The sequence below is a fragment of the Aethalodelphis obliquidens genome, unplaced genomic scaffold, assembly GCF_003676395.1.
Source record: "Aethalodelphis obliquidens isolate GAN/ISIS:26980383/991018 unplaced genomic scaffold, ASM367639v1 scaffold17, whole genome shotgun sequence".
NCBI lineage: Eukaryota > Metazoa > Chordata > Mammalia > Artiodactyla > Delphinidae > Aethalodelphis > Aethalodelphis obliquidens.
Window position 1 is genome coordinate 16,094,448 of NW_020837961.1, and position 10,980 is coordinate 16,105,427.

Genomic DNA, 10,980 nt, shown 5'->3' on the forward strand with positions numbered 1-10,980 from the left:
TAAGTGGAAAGAGTAAGGTCTCTGGATACTGCCTCTTCCGTAGTCACATCCTGATTCTATTACTTACTACCTATGTAACCATTGCCAATTACTTAAACTCTCTGGGCCTGTTTTCTCATTGAGTTTAATAATTCCTCCTTCCCAGGGTTTTTGTGACAGTTCAAACTTTCGGGGGTTGACGGTAAAGCTGGAGGGAACTGTGACATCTTATGGCCTAAACTATATTCCCCACCTTCCCCCTACAGGATTCCTGGCTAAAGGAATTCAAAGAACAAAAGCCAAATAGGAGAATTAGTTCTAGAGAGATTGATAGAGAAATTGAGATTTAGATATTTGTCTGACTTCAGAGAATTTTTTTTGATAGACTCTGTCTCTATTAATAGTGTATTAATAATGTATTAATAGTGTCTATTAATAGTTTGAGGAGCACCCAGTTATCCTCCATACAGAGTGTATAACCTCTTACCTCCTTCCCCCTGAAACTAAGATGGCCAGGTGGGCAGAGAAGGCCTTTCAGTGTAGCTCCCACTGTAGTACTTCCTCTTCCTGTCTCAGACCTCTTCATCTGTAAAGTGGGAATAACAGTACTTGCTCAGTGATATTAGCTTTTATTAGTATTATTACTAAGTCAATATAGATAAAAGCTGTAGTACTGAGTTTTTCCTCAGTATAGAAACAAAACAATCCCCCCTTCCCATTTTCAGTGCTGCCAACTTTTTATCAGTACATATAAAATACACCTTTTTAATATATATACTTCTCATATGTCTTTCATCTTTTCTTATATATAAATGCTGTGTGTTTTGCATAAAGGTTTATGGTAACTGTGCTCTGAATCCTGTAATAGAACCCACCCATTTATCATTATGCTTCTTGACTAGACAGGCAGAGTCCCTTGTTGGAGGTTTCCAGGGGTAAGTTATTAGTTCCTGGTGTGCCATGAATGGTAAGCTACAGTATTTGAAGGAAAAAGTGAGCTTTGCATGGAACTTATGCTCCTAAGTTCAATTTATTTATTCTTTCCTTCTCAGTTGACTTTTTGAAGTTCCTTATTTCCTTATCCTTACTTTGTTTCTTCCCAGAAAAACAAACAAACCCTTTTACCAAATTGAGCTTTTTAGCCATGGCCACAGAGATTGTAATCTGTCATCATTTCAGAAATGGACAATATGCATCTGTCTGCTATTTATAACACTGGATAGACATTTAATATGGCAACAATTCATTTATATACTGGAACCAATTATAATTAGACCAAACTTAAGCCAGGTAGGAACTGATGCCTGGGTTCTCCTGACATTCGTTTCCTCAGTCCCTGGCTTTTCTACTGCCTGATGTCACATTTGTCCAAAGAGAAAGGTAGAGCCTCCCACTTCCTAAGCAAACTGGAGGATCAGGGTGATGTCTTCTCCCAAGTGGTTTTAATGGTTTCTCTGATCCCCAGCATTATGAATGCAGCTTTTAAGGAGTAAAAATGGAGCAAGTAGGATGGTTAAGTCATGGACACAGGGGCTCAGGGGAGAAGTGACTTGATTCAAATACCATCTACAATCTAAAAAAAAAAAAAAAACTTCATTTTCATATTCACCCCCAACCTCAGAGTACATTCTTAGAACTTATCCATGACTCAGAGATCTGTGGTTTTGCTGGTAGGCATGTGTGCAATCTTATATTAATCTGCTTAACCATACAAAGGTAAAGCCACATTCAGTGGTGTGTGGAACTTTATAGTGTTATTTGGTGTTGGTCACATATATAGAGGATTTTCTGTTTCAGGATTAGGTTTTAAGAAAATTAACTAGCTAGGTTTTTTCATCTTCATCAAGGAAGTTTAAAGCCTAATCCTGTCATACTTTGAAGCCTCTTAGTTTCAAGTTTGGGATTTTTTAAAATTAAATAATTCAAAACATCTTTATTAGATTTCTGTTATCTCAAGATAAAAAATTTTAAAGCTTTAACCCAGATTTCCAGTATATAAACCTTATACATATTTTTAGAAGATCTAGGGTTGGATTTAGTGTTCCTTGAAAAATTAAAAATAGAACTACAATACAATCCAGCAACTCCCCTTCTGTGTATTTACCCAAAGAACACAAAAACACTAGTTTGAAAAGATATATGCACCCCTATGTTCAAGATATGGAAGCAACCTAAGTGTCCATCAATAGATGAATGTGTAAAGAATATACAGTGGTGTATGCAGTCGTACCTTGATATCCACTGGGGATTGGTTCCAGGACCTGCCTCAGATACCAAAACTCCATGGACGCTCAAGTACCATAGTTGGCCCTCTGTATCCATGGTCCTGCATCTGTGAAATCAACCAACCACAGATTGTGTAGCACTGTAGTTTTTATTGAAAAAAATCCACGTATAAGTGGACCCGTGCAGTTGAAACCTGTGTTGTTTAAGGGTTAACTGTATTTACAATGAAATATTACTCAGTCATAAAAAAAAGAGTGAGCTCTCAGCATGTGCAACACCGTGGCTGGATCTAGAGGATATTATGCCGAGTGAAGTAAGACAGAAAGACAAACACCATATGATTCACTTATACTTGGAATCTAAAAACAACAAAACAAAACAGAAGCAGACTCACAGATACAGAGAACAAACTGGTGGTTGCCAGAGGGGAGAGGGGTGTATAGCTGGATGAAATAGATGAAGGGGATTAAGAGGTACAGATTTCTAGTTATAAAGTCACGGGGATGTGATACACGGCATAGGGAATATAGTCAATAATATTGTAATAACTTGTTACTAGACATGGTGATTATTTCATAATGTATTTAAATGTCAAATCACTATGTTGTACCCTTGAAACATTATATTGTACATCAACTGTACTTAAGTTTTTTAAAAAATCTGATTTTCAAGTATACTTGACAGATATCACTTACTATTGCAGTAGTTATTTTGTCATTTATTGATTCCCAGGAATCCTGAAGGAAAGAAACTCAAACTATACCCTCAGATTACTGTCAAAAATAAATTCCTATATGAATTCTCACTTTGAATTTTATAACCATATCTACTTTAAAATAGGCCTCCCTTCTAGCCAAATGGTGTTTTTGTGGTTTCTTTGGTTCATTTTTAATGAACTGTCATACAAAGAACAGAGCTAAGCCTGCTGGGAAGCTGGCTACACCCCTGCCCTTAGGGTGTCCGTGCCCTCAGATGAAAAACCCCTGCTCCTTTGAGGACATCTCACAGAGCTCTCGTGCGGTCACCATCACCCCACCACCAGGACCAGAGAAGGTCAGCTGCCTTTGACCTTGAGCGCTCTTCAGGGGTGTCTGCTCTGCTTCTCGGCGCTCCGTTCTTCCCCGTGTCTAACATAAGCACATCAGATGAATACCTGCGATTACCTAGAACTTATGAAGGAGGTAAAGGCCGAATCATACTCTTAAGATTGCAACCCAACAGTAAAAGATAAAGTGCTGCCCTGGTCAGAGGGAACCATGGGGAGGAAATATTAACCAGAGCGGCTTTGATTTTAGACTCATCTCTGCAGGAACCCAAAATAGTCCCTAACTTCAGTTGGTGCCAACTATCCGTACACAGTTCCTTCACCCTCACCCTCCGTTTTCTTATGGTTCTAGAATGTATCCCACTCTCCACCATGCCTCTCCTATAATGACTTCCCTTTTCGTGCAGGTAAGTATGGAAGGAGTTATTAATGACTCATATTCCACTCTTTTCACCCACACCCCGCACGCCCTGGTGCCCAGTAGAAGTTAGGGGAAGTGACACAGCAAAGTGACCATTGAGCTTCATAACAGCACAATCTACACAATCTGTTACATCCTCTGCTTCCCCCTCTCCTACCCCTTGCCCTCTTGTTCCCCTTATCAGGGGCACTGTGAGACGCAGGGCCTTCCCCTGCACTGACCAAAGAAAAGCAAGAGATGGAAAGCAGAGATTACCTGTACCTCTGGACGTGTATAACCTGATTTGGTGGTCCCTTACTCTGTAAAAGGCAGGCTTCATCTGAGGCAGTTTCGGAAGGGTGTTCTGGCGTGCTCTCCACAGCAGTTGCCCTGTGTGCCTGCATATTTTACATAGTTGAAGTGTTATGCCACATGCAGCTACCTCCTTGTTTTCCATGTACACAATAAGCATTTTTCCACATTACTAAGAACTGTCTCATAACCTCATTCTTAATGGCTGCATGTTCTCCAGTTATATGGATGCACCGTAATTTACTTAGCCGCTTTCCCACATCTGGACATTAAAGACATATTCCAGGTTTTGAAAAACAAACCTCAAATGCTAAGTCGTGAGCATTTGCAGATGCTCAACTCAAAACATCTGACCTGTACGTCCCCTCTGCTTTCTGCCCCTAATCCTAAATTTGAAACTCCATTCCTTTCTTCTTCAAGAGCCCTTATCAATTTCTCAATTCGGCCTCTTCCTGATCCACTTGTACGTGTCACCTCCTGGACGCTCTGCTCCTGCAAAGTTCTTGCTAGTCTCCTAAGGGGACCCACCCCAAGGGGTAGTGGCGTCACAAGGGTGGGGTGGCCGCACCTCCCTCCTGGCATCCGGGCCTTAGATCAGCTACACCCACGCACCCTTCACCAGCGCCGCTTACCAGATATATCAGAGAGGGCCTCTAAAAAGAGGTGGCGCAGGGCACACCTCCAAGTACCCACTGGAGCTGGTGTTTAGCTAATTGGAGTCTAATTGCCTCTTAGCACTGTCATCCATCTCTCCCAACACTTCTGCACCTGTTGCCAAGCCTGTGAACCGCCGTTCTGATTGGTTCCAAGTGATAAACACACTCCAGGCACCACTCACATGGAGAGAGGAGAGAGGGGTGCAGGGCCTCTTCTTCCACAAGAGTCCTCATTTAACACTCCTGAGGCATCTGTGACCTGGCTAACCCATTTCTTCCTCTAGAGACCACGGCAGACGGGGGGCCTTCATACATCTGTGTTTGTTCCACATGGTATTTTGAAAAAGAAAGAAGAAAACAAACAGCTGTAAACACTGAAATTTTGGATGATTTTGCATAAAAATCTAGTTATTTGACTTTTCTTTTAAAAGGGGGAGAGCTGGCAACCAGGCATTCTGCATCCCAGGAGCGCGGTGTGTGGCTGTGACCCTGTGCCTTTGGGCAGGGCGTGCGTCTCCAGCCTGTTAGAGGCCCCACCTGGCCCACCCCGCCCTGTTCCCCTCAACTCCAGAGCCCCCGGAAGCCTGCGTGGCTTGACCCTGTGGAGACCTCACGTGTAGTCCGTCTGCTTCCAGAGCAGAAGGGGTGGGGATTTTTAGGGGAAGAGAAGCAGCGCCATGGGAAGGGGCTTGTCAAACAAGAGGTCCAAATACTTGACCCCAGGGCATGTTTATGACCTGTGCAAACTTGGATTGTTTTTATCCCCTCAGAGAACAGACTCGACATTCTGAAGGCCAGTGACAGCTGCAGTCTCACTGTCAAGTGTCAGGAATCTTGGAAACCCAAACAGCTGTAAGCCGTACCCATGCCCGTACCCACGCCATCCTGCTGATAGAAGTGGGCTGGGGCTGGCAGCACCCTGAGGGGACTGTAGGAATTTAGGACATCCTTTCTTGGCTGGATCAGGAATGCAGCCCTTCTCCTGAGGCCAAAAATATCCTCCGCACCCCCTTTATCCCGTGATTCAGGAGCTCTTATGGAATACGCGACCCTGCTAACCCAAGCGATTACACTCTGCTCTTTGAGAAGCAGAGAATTCTAACACCTGCCAAACTCCCGGGATAACCTGATCAACCACGATTTTCTCTTTGTAGCCAACCCTTCAGCTATGAGTCTCCTCATTTAAAGAGGCTCAGAGAATTAAAAGTTTCAATCCACTCAGTGGAAACAGCCCTGAAGAGAAACAGCCTGCTCCTAAATGTTTCATTGACATAACGCACCAAAGGAGAGTACGTTCCTCACATCCCCCAGCGTGCGGAGGCCCAGGTAAGTCTCCGCACCTCAGACCGCCAGGGAATGCACAGACCAGGAGCTAAAGTGCGGCTACAGCACAGGAATGGTTGCCAAACCTTGTTTTCTCTAGAGGTGACTAACCCAGGACCAAAAAATGCCGGAACTCCCCACCTCCCTGCCATGGTTGAAGAGGAATATAATATCAATAAGAGACCCAAACAAACAAACAAAAATGCCTTCAGTTTCTGAGAAGACAAGGCAGAGCATGAAAGGGAAAGAGGAAGGAAAAATCATTCAGGACTCAGGACATGAATGTCCACAAAGTCATCGGACACAGGAACAGTGGGCCTGGGCAAAAGCTCACGTTGGTAGGACCAATAAATAAAGAAACTACAGATTAGCAGATGCAAAGTATTACGTATATGTATAACTGAATCATTCTGCTGTACACCTGAAACTAACACAACATTGTAAAGCAATCTGTACTTCAATGAAATAAAATTTTTTAAAAAGAACAATGCAAAGACAAAAAACAATACAAAGACAAAAAGAAAAGGGACATCTGTCTTTGGGGCAGATATTGCAAGTTATTTACCCAATATCCAGCTACCCCTTCTGCCCTATTTACAGAACCCAATTTTGTTCAGGAGGACAATGTACCAAGCTTAAAATACTCCAATTCCCTGGCTTTCGAAGTCGGTGTTACCACTCTATAGAAGTTCATGGGAAGGGCATCCGTTAATAAACAAAAAGGCAGAGACCTGCTGGAAGGCCTTTGGCCCTTCCCCTTTTCATTTTCTTTCTTTTCCCTACCTCAGATGTTGCTATGGGCCCCAGAAGTGCAGGAGCCCTCTTGCAGCCAGAAGTACGAACATGAGAATGAGAGCCTCCACATTCAGCACAGTGGAGCAGAAAGGTGGAAAGAACCTGGATCCCACAATGAACCGAAGGATCAGCCCTGTACTGAGGAACCTCAGATAATGCAGGAGACACACACCTGCTTGTTTAAACCCCTAGAGCAAGGTGTTCCGTTGTTTGGATTGGAATGAAATCTTGGTTCACATGGCTAGTCACTAAAGCATGGAGACCTCCCTAGAACAACATTTTATGCTTACAGGTTATGGCCACAGAACTCAGGAAGACAAAGCCCGGAGGACTGAAACAACTGGGGCTGCCAGCTTTAACCCTCAAAGTTCAGAAAAACCCCAAACAGCCTGACTTGCTGACCTAGCAGCCTTCCTCACTACACAAAGATCTACTGAGCACATACTGGGTACATCAGGCACCATGTTGGACTATGGACAGAACAAGGAGATAGATAGGTTCCATTGGGGGAGAAGATGAGAAACATATTTATCTGACTACCATAGTAAGGCAAACAAGTAAGGATATTAACTGACGTATAAACAGAGTCATAGGGGTTCTGTAGAGAGACGACTCAGCTCCGAGCATCCTGGAGTAGAAGCTAAGAGATAGGGAAGGAAAAAGAGAGCAGAGCAGACCAGATGGGATGGGGCCTTGGACATTTTAACTTGTTATTATGTAGTGGAAAACCAAAGTTTAAACAGACGATCGGCGTATTTGCTTTATGTTCTGATCTAGAACCAGAACTATTGCTAGTGGAAGAGAGACTAATAGCAGAGATTCATAGGTAATTGTGATGAGTTCCTAGTGTTGGGAGACAATTTTCCATGGGTGTCTCATGTTTCTATACTTCTGTGAAGAGCTTTCATCTCAAACTATCTCTTGGAGGATGTTTATGTAACAGCCTTGTAAGACAGAGGTAGGGTCTCCTTCTGAGGGCAGGGGCATACTTTTGTACTGTGTGAGATAATAAAAACACCTCCCTCGGGGCAAAGTTTGGTCGGGATTGTTTGCAGACTCCTTAGAAAATTGGGGGATACCTGGGAATTCCCTGGCGGTCCAGTGGTTAGGACTCCAGGCTTTCACTGCTGAGGCCTGGGTTCGATCCCTGGTCAGGGAACTAAGATCCCGCAAGCCGGGAGGCGCAGCAAAAAAAAAAAAAAAAGTTGGGGGATCCCTGAGCTCAGTGCACCTTGCAGCAGAGACAGTGTGTGTGCAGTAGCCACCTGGGTCACTGTCCTCTGAGGGACTAGGGGCTCAGGAACTATCACAAACATGAAGCTCACACCATCTGCAAGGCCGTCCTTTGTCTCTGACCCAGAAGTCTCACGCCTCCTGCGAGCATTGGTGAAACCGAGGCAAGCTAAGCAGTTAGCCTGCGAGAAGGTAAAGCCTCTGAGCCTTCACAGTTCTTGGTACTTGAACTAGGACTAGAGAGACGGCGAAGGTCTAAGATATGTGTGTGGGGTGGAGATTGGAATCAAAGATGATTCCCAGGGCCTCCCTGGTGGCGCAGTGGTTGGGAGTCCGCCTGCCGATGCAGGGGACATGGGTTCGTGCCCCGGTCCGGGAAGATGAGCCATGGCCGCTGAGCCTGCGCGTCCGCAGCCTGTGCTCCGCAACGGGAGAGGCCACAACAGTGAGAGGCCCTCGTACCGCAAAAAAAAAAAAAAAGATGATTCCCAAATGTCTGCGCTGGGAGACAGGGCAGTGGCGACGTGAACTGAGAGCAGGAACAAAGGAGGAGCAGCCTCCTGTAAAGGAACGTGAGCTGGGCTGAGGTGCTTAGGGACCTTGAGGAGACGTCCAGGGGGCACTTCCTCATTCCAGCTGAGCCTTCACTGCAGGTGCTGCTCCACACACAGATGGAGCCCCTCAGCCCACAGCCCTCCCTTCAGCGCTTCCTAATTCACATGGCATTGTGTCACATCGGAGTCCCCAAGAGACACCAACAGACCCCTCTAAGAAAAGAAAAAGGGGTGATTTACCCAAAACTTACAGAATCAAATCTTTGGAGCTGGAGCCTGGGCATCTGAAGTCCTTAAAGCTCCAAAGGTGATTTCCGATCTGCAGCCAGAATGGAAAAGCATTGTTCTATTAGAATGAAGGGCAAGCAAACGTTCCTTGAAGTCCTGAGAGAGAGGCTGACCTAGCCAACAAAAGGGTCATCATCCTATTTGGGCAAGCAGGTGGCCGTTTACTGCATCAGTAACCCAGGATTACTATTCTACTTCCATCCTTTTTGAGGCCCCTCATTTCTGACCCAGGGACCCATTATCACTTGCCAAGTAAACTGCTGCACTTAGAGCAAGCCAACTTCCTGAGCTGTTCAACTCCAGATGTGGTCTATGGTAGACATCTCCCAGAATGGTACCCTGAACTACCTGGAATCTATGCTGCCTGACACATCCTCTGGAGAAATCACCTGGATACCCTCACGCTTGCTTAGTCTTACTGGGCACAGCCCGGAAACAACCATCCACCACAGCAGCCTGTCCTCCATCACCCTGATGGAAGGCCCGGGCGTCAGGAGCCTCTTGCTGATAGTCTGGGGCCCTGAGCAGCTAGAGAAGGCAAAGGGAGTTGCTGCATTCCTGAGGGGCACAGAGCCTTCCTCATAAGCTTTCCATGTGTCCAGGTGAGCCTGACAGCCTTACAGTCATGGCTGACTCATGACTTCCGCTTGTCTTGGAAAGCTTGGTCTCCCTTTGCCCTGCAGGACATGAAGGGTAGCCACCTACTCCAGCACATACACCTTTTTTTAAAAAAAATTATTTTTGGCTGCATTGGGTCTTCGTTGCTGTGCGCGGGCTTTCTCTAGTTGCGGCGAGTGGGGGCTACTCTTCGTTGTGGTGCGCGGGCTTCTCATTGCAGTGGCTTCTCTTGTTGCGTTGCATGGGTTCTAGGCATGCGGGCTTCAGTAGTTGTGGCTTACGGGCTCAGTAGTTGTGGCTCACAGGCTCTAGAGCGCAGGCTCAGTAGTTGTGGCTCACGGGCTTAGTTGCTCCATGGCATGTGGGATCTTCCTGGACCAGGGACCGAACCTGTGTCCCGTTCACTGGCAGGAGGATACTTAACCCCTGCGCCACCAGGGAAGTCCTCCAGCACATACACTCTTACTACTGGTTGAACGTAAAAGCATGAGATTCATGAGGGTCTCAATTCAGTCTGGCAATCCTGCACGAGTTTTTCTCAGCTTAACTGTGATCCCACCTCCTGGCAACATAGCTCTTTCAAAAAATGTTGAGTTCAGAAATCCTGCAAGCCTGGAAAAAACTCAGAATTCATTAGCAAAATAATGTCTTCCAAGGCTTAATCCTCACCCACCTTTGCCTTTCCTGTTTGATGCTTAAATAGGATTGGTGGGCGGGGGAGATGGAGGTGCCCTGGGAGGATTAGGCACTTGCTGTACTCAGTGCACAGCCCTGAGCCCATCCAGGGTTGGCTGACAGATGCCAGGGTCAGTTCCTCTTTGAAAAAGCCATATTACAGGAAAAGAGAAATAGTTTTCTTTTTCAGAATAAAAGTCCATCCGTTAGGTGAGCACATACTCTCTACACAGAAACAAAGGTATGCTCATCCCCTTTGGCTTGCTCAAAGCAGTAGCCTGGTCTGGGTGCTAGAGACATAGAGGTTCCTGATTCCACGGAAAAGAGATGCCAATCAGGTAAGTTCTTCCAGAGAGGATGCTGCAGGAGCACATCTTGGTGTGGAGAGGAGGGGGCTATTGGAGCTCCCTGAGAAAGCTGATTTAGGTGAGATCTGAAGCATGAATGGGATTTGGGGAAGAAGGGCAGTTCAACACTTTTCATCTTTGCAACGTCCCTGTGGTATAGGCATGACTATCTCCATCTCATGAGGGAGGCTCTGAGGATAGGAGAAAGTCACATGTCTAAGGTCACACCCACACTATAACCAGTGGCTAAGCTCTGAGTCCAACCAGCACACACACTGTCTGTGACTTTCTTACTTTGCCACGCATGGGTTTCCTTTGCTAAAGCAACCTGAGGAGCTTTTTCACTGAGTACAGATTGTACGATATTCTTCAGGCTTAGTGACTGACCAGCCTCCTAGGTTCTCCCCAGAGACTGAGTCATTAAGGCATTTGTTCCCATGTCCAGCTTGACTCCAGGTCTTTCCATGACAGAGTCAATAAAGGAATCAAATCTACTCCAGCCTTTGCTCTGCACTGCAGTGAAAGGAGT

The 10,980-nt window shown here is 45.6% G+C and overlaps 1 long non-coding RNA gene across 2 annotated transcripts; it reads right to left on the reverse strand.

Moving 5' to 3' along the window:
- Nucleotides 1-6: 6 nt before the first annotated feature.
- On the reverse strand, nucleotides 7-9,411 carry LOC113625982 (uncharacterized). Of its 2 annotated transcripts, XR_003434978.1 has the most exons (4): nucleotides 8,775-9,411; nucleotides 4,801-4,933; nucleotides 2,210-2,311; nucleotides 7-565 (listed from the first exon to the last, which is right to left on the reverse strand). It is a non-coding gene; the product is annotated as an uncharacterized LOC113625982 (long non-coding RNA). The 2 variants fall into 2 exon arrangements; XR_003434979.1 differs by lacking the exons at nucleotides 7-565; nucleotides 2,210-2,311 and adding an exon at nucleotides 3,747-4,048.
- Between the last annotated feature and the right edge of the window lie 1,569 nt (nucleotides 9,412-10,980).